We start from the raw sequence: 16,363 nt of genomic DNA, 5'->3' as shown, positions 1-16,363 counted from the left end.
AGCTGGAACAAATCTAAATTATGAGGCCATCTCTAATTTCATATATTTAGAATCAAGTACCAAGACAGTCACTTCAATTCAAATCTTACTGATCACCCAATTATTTGGAGAAATTTTTGAACAGTACTTCCAAAAATGTCTCTAAAGATGATCTCCAATTATTAGGTGAGAGAGCTAGTCAAGCCACTAAGACAAATGAAGGCAGAACCTCTTTTTTTGTACAAAAGTTACTTCCAGAAAAACAATTTGTCTTCTCAGTAGTCTCTAAGAAGGTAATGAAATCTTCTGATAAACTTCGAGTACACAAAGGATGTTCAAATTGCAATCCTCACATACATATTTAGCCTTCATATATGTTATCTGGGATATGTTTATTGGTAACATACTTCACACATGGACAGAAGATGCTCTGTGTCCTTGCACAGCACTTGCACCAATGCCAGGATGCTGCCTGGCTTCAGTGTGGGACTGCTGCCACTGAGACATCACACCCTCTATTCAAATGTCTCAAAGTGCTTTTCAAAGACCAGACTAAGCCTTGGAACATATCTATTGTAAAAACTGGAAGATGCTATCCCATTAAGAGCTGTGTTATGTTCTGGTGTAGAGTAAAAAGTTTGCCATGGCAGCTGAATCAGGTAAGTCTTTGTAGTTGAAACACAGGGTATAAAAATGGATTTGAGGGAGTCCCTGGCAGAAAGAAATTCTGAAAAGTAAATCTAAAAAGATCCAGTCTTGAGAAGAAAAAATACATTTATGGAGACAATATAAGTGAAGAGCAAAAAAAATAAAAATTTACGGCTAGTGAGTAAAAATGTATCCTAGCTATCCAGAGTTCTGCTATACTACAGAAAAAGTAGGTACAGATTTGTACCAGAGTCAAGATGAGTCCTGCTTAAGTCACACAGTGCCTTGTCTTTGAGCCTTCCAAGTCTCCAGAATAAAAACCTGAGACAATTCAGGTTATTATTTTTGCTTTGCTCCGTGCTTCTGAAAAGAGTATTTTTCCTAACACAAAGAATTAGCTTTCCCACTCCAGCCCAGTCATGAGGAGAATTGGTTAATGCTCTCACTCCTTGGATTTAACACAAACAAATAGCTGCCTGAAAGGTTTGAGTGCTGTGACCATAATTAAATCTGCCGTAATTAGTAATGCAACGACAGCAAGCAAGAAAGCACGCTTCTCCAATTGACATTTTTTGAAGTACAGATAACACAGAGGAATAAACTGGCAAAAATACAGGAAGAAATTGATTGCAGGTCAGAGGACCAAATCTCTCTCTCTCTCCCTCGCCATATAGCCCCAACCCACCAGGTCTTACATGTTTTTGTCTTTCCCCATGTCCCTGTTCTGTCAATAGAGCCACAAGATCTCTTCTAACTGAACTTCTGATGCCATGTTTGCTATTATGTTGTATTTACTGTGTCCCCTAATCCAGCTGAATACAAGCTGTTCCCTTCTTGATTGTTCTTGATGCTTCCTTTGCTGCGCTTTTGCCTAGCCAGTTTTCTGAAGTTTATTCAGCCACTCTGCAACAGCTCCTAACAATCTCTTAGGAACGTGAGCTCAGGGAAAAACACTGAGTTGCAAAAGCCTTTGCAACCAGTTGATATTTGTTTCAGAATATAAACTACGAAGATGCTACAGTGTTTCATTTACTTCCCACAGCATAAACCCTACCTTCCCTACTTATGCCATTGAGAGTATACTTTTTTCCTTGATCGTATTCTGCAACTTAGTAGCAATGGAGAGTCACACCAGCACTCCAAAGAAGTGTAGTGGCACTTTCATCCGAGAAGAAATATAATGGACTGAGTGAAATGAGGGGATTTTTTTTTTCCTTTTATCCTGATTTTTATTCCTGATTTATAAGAAATTATAAATCAGTTCCAACCATGTCTTTCATCATCAGTTTCCACCACAACTTTCATTATCTCAAGTGCCTTTACAAAACCTCCTGTAACCTTTCCCCAAGAGAGGGAGAACACTCTCCCTGCCTGGCACCATAACAGAAACCCACTGCATTATAACTCAGATGGCTAAACCATCACTCTGGGCTGCACATGAGTCTCACCAGCCTCTTCCCAGCCTTTTCTGAAGCTAGCAGTACTAATACTTCTCTGATTACAAGAGGACTGCCCCTGCTCGTGACCTGACTTTGGCCGATTTGACCCACATTCTCTTTTTAAGACATCTCATGAGGAACAAACTTTTGTTCAGACCACTATCCCATACCCACTCTCAGTTATCTTAAAGAAAAATTCACACAGAATGGACAGCAAACCATAAACAGAATGTCAATACGGGTGATGCAGAAGCCTACTTCACTGCAATCTAGATGTTAAAATGCATTAAAAGAATAAGCAACTTAAAAGCATTATCAGGCAACTCCTTCATTCTCCTGCCAGCCTAGGTAATGGTTTTATAGTGCCTTCACTCTTCTGTGTGTGTGTGCATTCATTATCTCCTGCATGACAGCTCCATAAATCCTCTCACACTCTTGATATGTTCAAGGATAGATAAGGAGCTCCTTCACGACAAAATATTTCACATCCTCACACAATTACACAGCATGTTCCTTGGCTAGCAGCTGCTAAATACAGGTATGCACTGGCACTCTGTATTCCCCAGCACCCCACCTTAAGTCTCCTCCCTGTGTAAGCAGTAATACACCATTCCCTGATGAGTGCAGTACATGGCAAGTACCACATTCCTCTTTCATTTATACCCACACTGTTGCCTTGTTCACTTTCCTAGGGTTTGTAGCACACACACTTCTGGCCCACAGTCAGGGCATCTGAGAATTTCTGCACGGCAAATGCCAGCTATTTAAATTCTGAAGCCATAGCAAAGGCCTTGAAGATCATAGCTTTTGACACTGCAAATCTGAAATTATCATTGACATAACTTGATAAACAAATATATTATCATCAGCCAAATCATCTTACTCAAAAGCATCTGGATCTTCATTTCCTTAAAGATTGCTATACTCTTCCTTAATTTAAAAAAAATAAAAAAAATAAAAAAATAAAAAAAGGAGAGAGAAGATTAATGCCATTCCCTGCTCATCTCATTACAATATGTTTCCCACATAGTAGAACAGCCACTTACTGTGACACGGTTAGCAGAGCTAGGTAATTTTCAAAATCCTGCAAGAATTGTATCCTTTTCATCTGAAGTACTTGGGCTATAATGAAAACATTTTATCCTGTTAATTATCTAAAACAGTTATCCATGGAGTGAATTTGGTCTTATTAGCAGCAACATGGTCTCCTCCTTGTCACGCAACATGATTCAACATCTCTGGTAACGCAGCCACAGGGCACTTATCACGGGGGGGGAAAAATCCTGCATTGGAAATTACTGGTCTGGATAATACCTCAAAATAACTGACTCATAGCACCTGGCTCCCAGAGATTGCCTGCAGAATAGTGTTCAAACCTGGCCCAAGGTGTAATAAGAGCAACCAAGGACTTTGTAAGGAGCAGTGAGCTATTTCCTTAGTTTGCAGGCAGTTTTTTCTGTGTTTAAAAAGTACCGTGTGTGTAGCAAAGACATCAAGTCAGGTTTTCCCCTTCCCCGGACTTTTGCAGGATGAAAAAAGGAAGATGAGGAGCAACAGACTTCAACTTGTACTGGATTTTGCATGAGCCCCTTTGTTCCTACTTGGTTTAAAAGGCATTCAAGGGAGAAAGGTCAGAAGTTTACTAGTAAATATAAGAGCAAGAAGCCAGAGCATCTGAAGTGTAGGGATGTCCATGATGATCCTACTGCCTAAGCTGGAGAGAGAGATTTGGTGGATGGACTGTTAGGTGATGAGGAATTGGTTGGATGGTCACAGCCAGAGGGAAGTGGCCAGCAGCTCAATATCCAAATGGAGGTCAGTGACAAGGGGTGTCCCTCAGGGCTCTGCACTGGGACCAGCACAGGTCAGTGTCTCCACTGCTGACAGACAGAGGGATCGAGTGCACCCTCAGCAGGTTTGCAGAGAACACCGAGCTGAGTGGTGCAGCTGGCACCCCTGAGGGATGGGATGCTGCCCAGAGGGACTGGACAAGCTGGAGAAATGAGCCCATGGGCACCTCATGAGGTTCAACAAGGCCAAGTGCAAGGTGCTGCACCTGCGTTGGGCAGCCCCCAGTAACAGCACAAGCTGAGGGATGGAGGAATTCAGAGCAGCTCTGCCAAGAAGAAAGTGGGGATAGTGATGGATGAGAATCTGGACCTGAGCTGGCAATGGGCACTCCCAGCCCAGAAAGCCAACCGTGTCCTGGGCTGCACACAAAGCAGCGTGGCCAGCAGGGTGAGGGAGGGGATTCTGCTGCTGTGGTGAGACCCCACCTGCAGTGCTGCATCCAGCTCTGAGGTCCCAGCACAGAAAGGACGTGGATCTGTTGGAACAGCTCCAGAGGAGGCCACCAAGATGACTAGGAGGATGAAGAACCTGTCCTATGAGGAAAGGCTGAGAGGATTTGGATTGTTCAGCCTGGAAAAGAGAATACTATGGGGTGGCCTAATTGTGACTTTTTAATACTTAAGGGACTTGTAAGAAAGATGAGAACAGACATTAGTAGGGCCTATTGCAATAGGACAGAGCAATGATTTTAAAGTGGAAGAGGATAGATTCAGACTACATACAAAGAATAAAGTTTTTTACAAAGAGGGTGGTGAAACACTGGAACAGGTTGTCCAGGGAGATACCCCATCCCTGGGAACATTCAAGGTCAGGTTGGAACCCAGGCCCTCACTGCAGGGCAGTCAGGTGAGATGACCTTTAGAGGCCATCCAACCCAAACTATTCTTTGATTAGTCTCATCGGTCCCACGATTCCATCAGTCACTAGCTCTCATCCCTCAAGCTTCTCACCTCCATCAGTGAAGATCAATTCATACAAAGATGGCAAATCCATCTTTGCTGGTTTTGTCAATAAAAATTGGGGGAAACACTGCCTTTGTCTATGCCCCATGGTTGGATGTATTGTCTCTTCGGTTTCACAGCTACATTTTCAAAATCTTCTCTGATTACAACTACAACTGCAGCTGGGTTTTGGTCAGGTTTACTATCCTATTTAATTGAACTTCTTGTGTGCTTAGGAGCTAATTAAGTACTTAATGGCCTGACTGGCAGAATGCTACAGTGTGATGATCAGGTTTTACTTCTCACTGGCCTTTTTTCAGCAAATCCTATGTAATTTATGTGTCTGCTGCCTCTGTTCCATGTAAGTAGGAAACTAAAATCTTTTGCTCTTTGAGAATTTGAAGAAAATCATTTTGTAGGTAATATGTAGCAGAGTCATATATTAACAAGGCCATTAATTCCCTAATTGGGAACTTAAGTAACTTATTTTCAATGTGTTGTATAAACCTTGCCCATCATATCTGAAGAATTATTTTGGTAATGAGGTGGCAAGCATTATTATACTTCCGTAGGCAGCAACTCAATGCCCCTTATCTGATCTCAGGTCACACAGGGCCACACAAGGCTGCAGCAGTGGTCAGAGTTTTGGTCCTGACAGAGCTCAAACTTCAAGAATATCTGGGCACTCTCACCCAGCTGTAAAGCATCAGTGAGGAGTTTTTAGAGATTTCACCAAGCTGCTTGCACAGTATCTTGTGGCTGGTTACAGTACAAAGCAGACACCACTCCTCAGTGGTACATGTCACCAGTTGTTTCTACCTGCAAATGAAAGCAGAGTTTTGAAAACCAGCCTGTCTCCCACAGGAAACACATTCCCAGTAATGTCTGTGCCATGGCAAAGCAAGGGTATGCCATGCACAAGCCATACATGCACTTAAATGCTCACTCAAGATGGATTAAGATGAGAAGCCTCTATGATTTCTGGATCTAGAGTGTTGCAAAGCTAGATTGATGAATTATCTCTCCTTCACTTTCAGCTGTCAAGCTTCAACTTTTTTTTTCACTGCAGAGTATTATTTCCTTATGCTTAAATTGTTTTTCCACATTCCCTTCTCTTAGTGCAGCTGTAGCTCCACTTTGTGGAAGATGAGGAAAGCAGAGAGCAACCCAGGTGTGATAACTGTGGGGCTGTGTACAGTTTCTGAACCTGGCAGGTGTGTTAAACCTGTGGTCTTCAGAATCAGCCAGTAACAATTAGTGAGGACTAAGACCATTTCTCACTCAGCTCAGAAGTCACTTGAATCAACAACTTGCTGTATTTCTTCCTCCTACCCGGTAGCAATTATACAAAAAATTGTAAAATACAGCATGCAGAAGATTTCTGAAGAGAAATCTACATTTGCAGTCCTGGAAACTGCCTGACCACAGATTCATCATTTATAAAGAAGGTGGAAGACTTTTCAATCTGCTCAGGATGCTGCTGAGTAGTTTGAGAGGAATTAATGGATTACAACTCACAGGAAATTCTCCAGTTCAGCTGGAGCTGGACTGACATGGTTTGAAGCGTCCAGAGACTACAGTTATGAATGTTTTTAAACATATTAAATAATTAATAATTCAATTATATTTACAAATTGTTTTTAAAAATCTGTTTTCCATACAAAGGAAGAAAAATGCATTTCTGCTACCTACTGACTGCAGAACTAAAAATGACCTGTCTAGGAAGGCAATTTGCAACAGACTTTCTTCAGAAAATGCTGGCACTTCTGGATGCTGAAAAAAGAGGATCACTTTTTAGTGAGGGTGAGAATTTGGCTTGAGACATCTGACTTTAGGTATCCACATACAGTTTTCTGTAAGTGTAGCTGCTGTTTAATTCCAAGTATACAGAGCAGAAATTTGATCAATGAAAGAATTCTGCGCACGAGGCAGCAGGTTTGTGCTTTGGGGAGCAGCATAATTCTCTAAATGAGCTCGAGTGACTACACTGGAACTTGGGCATCACCAAAGACCTCTAAGTGGACACCTCAGTTTAATGGCAGTTTCAAAACAGATGTCTCCCAAACCATTCAAAGCTGCCCTCTGACAAGCTGGCCCTGCACAGGACAAAGCATTACTCTGGCACTTAGCTCTGAAGTGGCTGTGCAGGGGTTTAGGAACCCCTCTCAGTGCTGGCCCCATTCTACACTTCAGCACAGCATGCTCTCTTAATTTCAAGTTCATATAATGTCAGACTGTGGCAAGAGCTGTAAAGCCTTGCTGAGTGCTGGTCACATCAATCTGATCAAAACCACATCACAGTTATAGAGAGAGGAGATGGATTATCCTTTTAGTAGGGCATTATCTCATTATCTTTGGATTTTAAAGCCAATGCTTTTAATGCTTTGTAGGTTGTACTCAAACCAGACCCAGCAGTAAATAGTGAAAACAGACTTTATTTGAAACGCTCACCCAAAACTCTATTGTCTCAGTAATTAGTTTTATTCCAGGAAGACCCTGTCTGAAGAGAAAGCCTCAGGTTTCTGTGAGGAGCTTCTGTGAGGAAGGTAGGTGTGTTCTGAGCAATCTTCACAAGACATTTGAAAACTTTAAGGAAGGCAAATAGTAAGGGCAAAAAGTAAAAAAGATTGTTGATATGATATGGAAAGTGCCTGGAAGGGTACCGCAGCTTGTGCTGCATATGGAGCTCTCATGTAACATCAAGGGATGGACAGCATGCACCACAGGCAGCTCTGTCCACCCAACACATGCAGGCAAAGCACCCAAAAATTAGTGATGGCCCAAAGAAAGAACGAGGTTGGACACCTCACTTACTTAAAATTATGGGATAGCTCTTGCAGGACAGTTCCATCAGTCCTGAAGCTTCCTGGTACTGCAGGACAGCAGTGGCACTGCTGGAAACAGGAAACCACACAAAGCTCTGGTTGGGACTGTCTGCTCAAGAAGTCGGAGTTAAGAGGAGAAATTGCTCAAGAAGGTTTTGTTTACTTTGATGAAATTCAAGGAATAAACACAGCTATTAAGTGGCTATGGCATGTCCCAGACCCAAGGACACCATATCCTCAAGCACATTAAGAAGCAAGCAGACATCCAGACATCTGGAGCACGAGCAACAGCCCTTGTTTCAGTACTGCTGCCAAACAACCCATGCTAATGCTGGCAGTCTCAATCTTTCAATTCCCACCAGCTCTCCCCACAGACCATTCATCTGGGGGCTTTCCCATGCAGACCTCTTTGGAGAAATCATCTTTCTATCCAGGGTTTAGCGTAATGTCAGGGAAGCAGACCATGTAAACAGTCTGAGTTCCTGAATGAAAGGAATGCAGAGAGGAATGGAGATGAAGGACTAGAATGTAATTCCTGTAAACAAAACCATCAGCTTCTTTTAAATTAAACACATACCTATCTTCCCACTGCTTTGTGCATATATGCATAGAAGCTCAGTAAATTCCTGAGAAATATCAGAGGCACTGGTCTAGCATCCAAAAAGCATTGCTTTAAGCTTCACTTAAGGAAATTATATTTATGAGAATCTAAAGCCTGTGCGGTTATGAGGCTTTGCTGTTATATGATAGTAGTCTCAAAGCTGCAGGTTAGAGGCCAAATACATTTTTAAAATTCATTGACTTTACAATACAGTTAAAATGCATCTTATCTGATACTTATTTTTTAGAATGTTTCCCTCCCCCCTCCCCTTTTTTTTTTTAATGTCATCAAGCTCAAGAATTCTGCAAAGGAAACCCAGAGGAATAACTGCAAACATAGAATTTGAGCGAGACTTTGCATATGTAGATACGGTGATGAAGCAGAACATGACGACAGTGATTCTGAGGGTTATGAAACAAACCTTAGAAAGACAATTTCACAAAAGCAGTTATGGGGTTTTTTAAGCTCTAGGACCCTGAAATGTTCCTCGTTATTTGCTGTCCAGGCTACCGTGCAGTATGGAAACGCCACCAGAAGATGTCAGTCATGCACCGGGAGCAAGGGGCCGGAGCGGGGATTGGGACGGAGCAGCAGGGAAGATGCTCCAGGAAGCCAAATCCACAGAAATAAACACCCATCTGAAAAGCACTGCAAAAGCAGAGGTGTCACTGCTAATACCCTGCCATTACCTCAGGCTTAAGGAAAATGAGAACTTGGGAGAAAAAGAAAGCAGAGTTTCTGATGCTGTTATATCTTAAAATTAAAAGTAAAAAGAAGTGTCTCATCTACTAATACTAGTTCTTTCAAAAGAACCATTCCACTGAGACCTGAATGTTTGTTCAAAGCAGCACACCTGCACACACAAACACACACACACCCCTCTGGGCTCAAGCATGGTATCTGCTTGGTATGTGCTACAACAATGCCCTGATGCTGAAGTTCGTGTACTAGGTATTAAAAGCTCCATAACGACTGGAAATGTTTTAATGCAATACATTAGAATCCAGGAAACATGGAGCAAACTGTGTTTGAGTGTTGCAGTTTTTCTGTCAGCAGATTCCTATCAAAGTGCTCAAGAGAAGATATTGATTACTAAGAAGGCAACTAAGTTCAGTATATTGTAGTCCTACAATTTCTGATTACAGTGTTTATCTACTCTTTGGCTTTTGCCCTTGCTACAAAAGATCATAACTCCAATAGATTTTTATGACTTTTATTATTTCCTTATACACATCCATAATCTTTACTGAATACAAATGGAGCAGTAACAATGTTCTGGTGTCAACCTGCAAATATGAGATGGCAATTCACTTTTTTTAAAAGATTTTACATTATAATTGGCCCTGCAGAGAGAGCAGGTTTAGCCCCCTATAAGATGAGATGGACTTTCTTCCCTTCTAGCTGGTAATCCACAAATGCTTCAAGTTCACATAAAACCAATGAACAAAACAGTTTGGATTTCAAATTAAGAGTCTCTGTCCTTTTATGTTTCCCAGCACAAAAAAAAAAATTTGCTGTCTCAGCCTTCAGCAAAAAAAGGAGAGTATGGGGGAGTAGATTTTTGGTTCACCTGCTCTTTATGAATATAGATCTGAAGAACTCTACCTGCAGCAGTAATTTGCAGTAAAAAAAGACTGTGTTTAAAATGTTCACAGCCTTCGAAAGAAACCACAGGTACTGTTTAGCAATGAGTTATGAAAATTGTTTAAAAATATATACTAATTCAATTATCCTGGAAATTACTGTTCATGTGAAGGTCACAGATTCAGCTCCAAAACTGCAATTTCATTAATGTTTTCATTTCCTCTAGTCATAATTTCAGCACTGACTGTCCATACCTCACAGAAGTTGATTACAATTATATTAGGATATTTTCCCTGTTATTTGCTTTACTTCAATTGAGTAAAATCAAGATAAACCACACCTAACTTGAGTCTGATTCAATACACATCCCTATCTACCCCCACTCCAAACCAGCCTGGAATTACTTAAAACCTCTACACCACCTGCTGACCTGCAGCACTGGAATCTGAAATGGAGTTCATAAACTAATACTGCAGGTCAAGAGAAGAATGTTGAAAATGGGAGGCAATAAACAGACTGGTCAAGAGACATGACTTCAACCAAATTCTGGCTCCTGTGGAACTTAGAAGTTGTGAGAGCAGCGCTTCGTATCCTTGCACACCTTCAGGATTCTGCCCCTAAAGACTAGGTAGAACTGTTCAACTTCTATTTTATGAAATATACTCTGAGTAATCAAGGTACATTAAAATGTTCTGTATAGAAGGAAAGACAGACAATTAATTTTTATTCCCCTTTGAATAAAACTGGCATGTGAGTCATCATCTGGGCAAAACAAGGCAAGTCCCACCTCTTCCTTCTGAGGAAAACTTGCAAGTCCCTCAATTAAAAGCAGTCTGCAACCTTTAAATGAAGGCTCCTTTAGATGTAGGGGGTTTTGATGATTGTTTTTGTCTCACAATTTTTTCACTTTTTTACATAGCTCTAATAGTTTTGTGTATCTCATGATAAAAAAAGTAAGAGTAGCTCTTATGACTGCAAAAATACAGATGGGATATACAACAAACAATCTCAAACAGCAGTTCCAAGAGACACTGCAATATACGTAACATGTATGAAAGTAATTCTCCAGCACCTAGGGCTGCCACGTATGAGATTTCATCCCAGATGTTTTGGTCTCTTCCAGCCTTGTGAAATGACCTGCCCCCCAGCCAAAGAAGTCTTTTTTATTTCCCATTTCAGAATAAGAACACATAAAAACCTTCCTTACAAATAAAGCTGGACTCCTCACCAGGTGCCTTTGTCTCCTGCCATATCAAGGTAGGGAAGCCCCTTACACTCAGTACACAGCTCCCCAGTTACCTCACCTGCTACCACAAGCAGTCACAAGGGTCTTCCATTAGGTCCCTTTTCCCTCACTTGGGAACAGGGCTTTTCACTCCACCAACTCCATTTAAGTGTGTCCCCTCCAGCCTCAGCAGGAGAGGAAGCAAGCTTGGGATTACAGAGGCATCAGCAGCTTGGCTTCAAGTTTTCTTCCCTTTCTTTGCCTTGGCCTCCGCTTTGACTCCCTCAGAAAGCTTTCAGCTGGCTCATTTCCTCTCTTGAAAAATTGGATTGCTGAACTGGCTTCTGATTTCATTCCCCAGCTGCCTGCTTCCCACACTACAATTCTCTGATCTTAGACTCACCATGAATTTATCAGCAGTGTTTCTGTCTTCAGCAGGGTCCCAGTAGCCCCAGCCCCATCCTGCACCTTGAAGAGTGGACAGGCAAGGTCTGTGAGGAGCAGCTGCCTCTAGGAAACAGCTGACTGGAACATCTTGACTGAGAGAGCTAAGTATCTCTAACAAGTAAGCAGGCTGCTGAAGACAGAAATTGTGGCTCAAAATGAAGTTTGCCTCACCTGTTCACATAGTCTAGCAGTATATACATAATTAGAAATAAACTGTGTAGAGATCCTGTTTTCTCAGTGTCAAGGCAGAGAGCGGGACAAATAGCAATCAGAAAGACTCTGTGGTTCGTTGTCTAGAGTGATCAGTGTTTCAACCAGAGTTCTGAGTGATTTAACAGACTGTGGTCAAGCGCATTACAGAATTTCTCTCTCCCACTCCTTAGCACAGCATCCAGCTTGGTCCTTCCTGAGGGCTGTCATCCTTCTCTAGTCACCATGCTGCTGAAGCAGATTTCATGAACCACTTAATACCAGTGGTTTCCCAAATATAGGCCACAAATCACATGCCCCTGGCCTACAGAAAGCTGGCTAGCTCTGTCGAGCTGACTCCACTCATTTTACTTAGGAAGAGAAACAACAAATGAGAAAAAAAAAGTACTGAAGAGAAAAATGGATTGTACAATTATATCTGTATTAGATTAACAGGAAATTAAAGAATACCTTATAGAGAGATGAGCTAGAAACACAAATGCTTTACTAATGCAATTTCTCCATGTAGTTTTCTCTAATTGCTACAGAAGTAGTTATGCAATCCTGAACAGATCTTCTATTTAACACAGTTACATTTGTGAAGAAACTTGGGAATTAGGTTTTGTTCCTGTAAAGTGGACTTGCTCGTAGTGAGACTGCCCTCTTCCTGGCTTTCTGGCATACAGCTCTCATAGGAGGGCTGCGTGGTGACAAGGGAAAGTACAGGGAGCCTAATTCATCTTGTGCTGCATCTGGTTTTAATTAGTCATTTAGGAATAGATTAAAAAAACATTCTATACAAAAACAAATTCTAGAATAGCATGTTTTCCAAAATATCCAGCTCTCCAGTAACACCAAAACCCTTAGCAATGACCACCAAATCCACCTCTCCCCTTCTAAGAAATAATTACTTCAAATCCTTTCCCTACCATTTCACCCTAATTGAATGGGGAAGGAATGAGAAGTGTTTACTGTGTCTAGATAACTAACCAAAACATTACTTCTCTTGAGTTAGAAAACACTGAAAATTCCTAAGTTGAGTTCTTGTGGGAAAACTTACACTAGCAGATCTATCCTGTTTAGAGAAAAAAAGTCCCTCTTAAATAATATCAAAATCCTTTTTCATCAGACCAGAAATGAAAAGGTAAGCTCCATTTCCTTCAACAAGCCTAGCACTAGGAGTAACACTCTTTCTTCTTCCTTTTCTCTTTCCTTTTAAAGGATCTTTTCAAAGGACTACATGCTGCCAGGTGTTCAGGGTTTGGGGTTTATTTTTACAGCAAGCACAGAAATCACTCCATGCTCAGCTCATTCTGTGCTATTCTTTAGTTTCTTGTTCTTACTTTGCTATGATTCAAAGGAATGGGTTATTACTGATAGTAACAGTGTAGAGTTCACAGTGCTCTGTCCTTACTACTCCTTGTTGAATTATTCCTTTCCTTTAGTGAAGAAAGTCCCACCACAGCCACTCTGGTATCTCCTCATGTACTTTTAAATTCTCCCTGGCTTTTGCAGAGCTTGAAAACTCCCCTATTTTTGCAGCTTCACTGAAACAACCTTGCTGTCAGCCAGTATCAGAGATTCACCCACACAGCAACTCAAGGACAGGCCCAGCAGAGCACAGAGCTCTTCCACAGAATTTGCTACTGCTTCTGCTGAGCCATTTCCAACGCCTGTGGATACTTCCTAATTCTTGCACATCACTGAGACAGCTTGTAAAAACTACATGTGCCAAATACACTTTCAAAACATATCTGAAAATACATAGTAAATTTTAAGCCTTTTCTGTCACGTTTCCCAAGGATCATATAGGCTTAATAACAGCATAGAGATTTTTTTTATCAGCTGAGAACTGACAAAGGCAGTAGCTTTTAAAACTTATCTGCCTGAAAAGGAAGAACCCCCCAGCCCTCACCTTTCACAGCCCACAGTCTGGATGCTTTTCCAAGTTGACTGGATGCCTTTCTGGTTGACTGCTATTATTTTGCTGAGTGCTGGGACAGGCTGTCTGCTGGCAAGGGGACTCCACCCTCCTCTCATATTTAACTTACTGTAACCATTTTGCTTTAGAACCTGTTTGCAATGTCCTGTTCTTTTACACCTGACCTTTCTTCTGTCCCCTTCTAATTCCTCTGCACCCCTAAGCTATTGCTCTTTATTGCACTGAAAAAATAAAAGGAAAAACACAATCAATATGTAAGGATTTACTTTGAAACACCATTTAAAAACCATCACAGGTTAACAGAGCCTAACTACTGTGGTATTACCATGTCAACACTTCAACCAAACACTGTCACTTCCCCTCCCAAGCTAAATATCATCATCTCATACAAATATCCTCACTGCAGGCGTACTCACCAGCCACGAGCCCTACCTGCCATCCAGCCTGACCTTTGTCCACATTTCCGTCTCTCACTGACACACCCAAAATTCTTGCTGTGACACACAAACAAAAAATACTGTAGCAGACCTACAATGAAGTCATGCTTCATAAAAGTACAGTTAGAGGAAAGAGGAAAGACTAACACAGCTGTTTGTGCATATGACACCAAATTCAAAGCAGAGGCTTGGTTTCCTTGGCCTTGCAGCTTTCCATCTTGGGCCTGGGATCCTAAAGCCATGTTAGTAAGAAATTATCTAATTAAAAGTGATTTAATTATTACTTTACTTAAGAGATTATTAAAGTCCATTAAAATCCAAAGCGATGCTTGCCAAAATCTCAAAACAGTTTATTGTTGTAAAGTCTTACACAATGATGAGGAAAAATATGTTTTGTTTCAATCTCTTTGGTGAGGAGATATGGCATTTTGCCAGATAACAAGGAGGAAAATTCTTCTTGATGCCAACGCCTAGTGAACTGCATCCTGTGTCTCACTGCCTCGGTGCCGAACAAGACAGCTGACAAATCAGTCGGTATCTTGCTTTACAACCTTCCCTTTTCTGAGTATCTGGACACACTGTTATCTGAGAAAGAGCAGTGGGAAAGATGGATAAAAGTTCCATAGAGGAAGAGCAGAAGAAGAACGTGACATTTTGCCAATTTGCAAATAAATGGAAGCTGATTCATCCTGTCCAGTGGGTTTTTGTATCAGCACAGTTAATGATACTGCCCTGAAATGTGTTGGTTCAGCTGTCTAGCTGCAGCAGCTTAGTGGACAGCAGAGTATATCTGATGCATGGCCTGAGAGAGGAAAAAAAACAAACAGAAAGTGCTTACCTCTATATCTTGCTCCCTGCATAGGTACTTCAGTTGTTTACCTTCCATAATCACACAGCTCTGACTGCAGCACAGGGCCAGAAAAGATTGTTAATAGATTCAAAAAGCAAGTATTTGGCAGCATTGATACAGCATTTCCTGAACCCTTCAGTTAAGTATTTTTGACTCCATGGTATTAAAAAATGAGTAAAATACACAGAACACTCCAATTGCAGAGATAATCATCTGCTGGGATAACCTTCCTTAGATTTAGAATGTAAACTGAACTACATTTCAGCTTAAGCACTGAAAATCTCAAAAGGTATCAGTAAGGCAAAGAATATCTAAAGAAAATGAAACCAAGATAAAAGACAATTATACTCGTCTACTGTAGAATCCTGAAGTAGCCAAATGAGATCTATTTTGTTTAAAATCTGTTTTTGATCTCTTTGTTTAAAGTGTCCTGAAATATATTTCAATTATGTTCAAGAAAAAAAGGTCATGAAATGACAGACTTGAACAGTTTCAAGTCGTCATTTACCTATGGATTAGAAAAAAATACCAAAACAGAATGCCTTGAAAGGTCTGCATCTTTGCTTACCCCCAGGACAGACAGACCAAAGACATCAGCTTTATTCATCCATTTTAGCAACACACTTTTGGATATGGGACTAAGTTTCTACTTTCAATACTCTGACCACTCACCTAAGGTCAATTTACAACCCTATGGGTGGACCTTGTAACAAAATCCAGAAGGTGGAAATGCTCTGTGTTACAGAGGCAGCCCCGTGGACCCCTGCTGGTCACTGCTGCCTTTGGTGAACATTCTCACTTCTTATTACAAGCCCCAAAGAGCAATCTACTTTCTTCTACCAGTGGACAAAGTCACACAATTATTATCAGGAGTAACTTCCAAATATTGGACTACACTCCCACAGAAGGAAGCCAGGGAAGCTCTTCCTGCTCTCAACTGCCTCAGCTACAATATTAGCAGCATTCTAAAAGCCATGTAAACTCAGTGGATAGGGTGCCAAATAAAAAGGATGTGACTCCTACACAGAGAGCTTCTCAGTGAAGACTGCTGACAGCTGCATAAAAGGGAGCTGAATGAAGAGAGCATGCTTACAGAGCTGCACCAGCCACTTCAATCAAAACAAGAAGCACCTTTCCTGAGATCCATATCCAGTTCTGGGCTTTTACAATCCAGTGCACCCACAAGAGTATCCTCCCTCTGATTCTAAGCTTTTTTAAAAAAATCATAAAAGCACCATTTCACACAGGCACATTGAATTACATTAAAATGTACTAAATTACTTCACTCAGTAACATATTCAATGTGCTTTTCAAAATACTTTTAAAATTATTTTGTTCCACACTTGCATGCAGCTATTTGGCACACTACAAAAGCAGGGAGTATTTTGTTTGGGGGAGTGTTTCT

At 41.1% G+C, this 16,363-nt stretch overlaps 1 long non-coding RNA gene across 1 annotated transcript; it reads right to left on the bottom strand.

Moving 5' to 3' along the window:
• Window positions 1-14,434: 14,434 nt before the first annotated feature.
• LOC147653606 (uncharacterized) lies at window positions 14,435-15,010 on the bottom strand. The gene is made up of 2 exons (XR_015285496.1): window positions 14,947-15,010; window positions 14,435-14,693 (listed from the first exon to the last, which is right to left on the bottom strand). It is a non-coding gene; the product is annotated as an uncharacterized LOC147653606 (long non-coding RNA).
• Window positions 15,011-16,363: the final 1,353 nt, after the last annotated feature.

The sequence above is a fragment of the Cyanistes caeruleus genome, chromosome 4, assembly GCF_971803275.1.
Source record: "Cyanistes caeruleus chromosome 4, bCyaCae1.hap1.1, whole genome shotgun sequence".
In the NCBI taxonomy this organism is placed as follows: domain Eukaryota; kingdom Metazoa; phylum Chordata; class Aves; order Passeriformes; family Paridae; genus Cyanistes; species Cyanistes caeruleus.
This window is presented reverse-complemented; position numbering and strand designations above follow the sequence as displayed.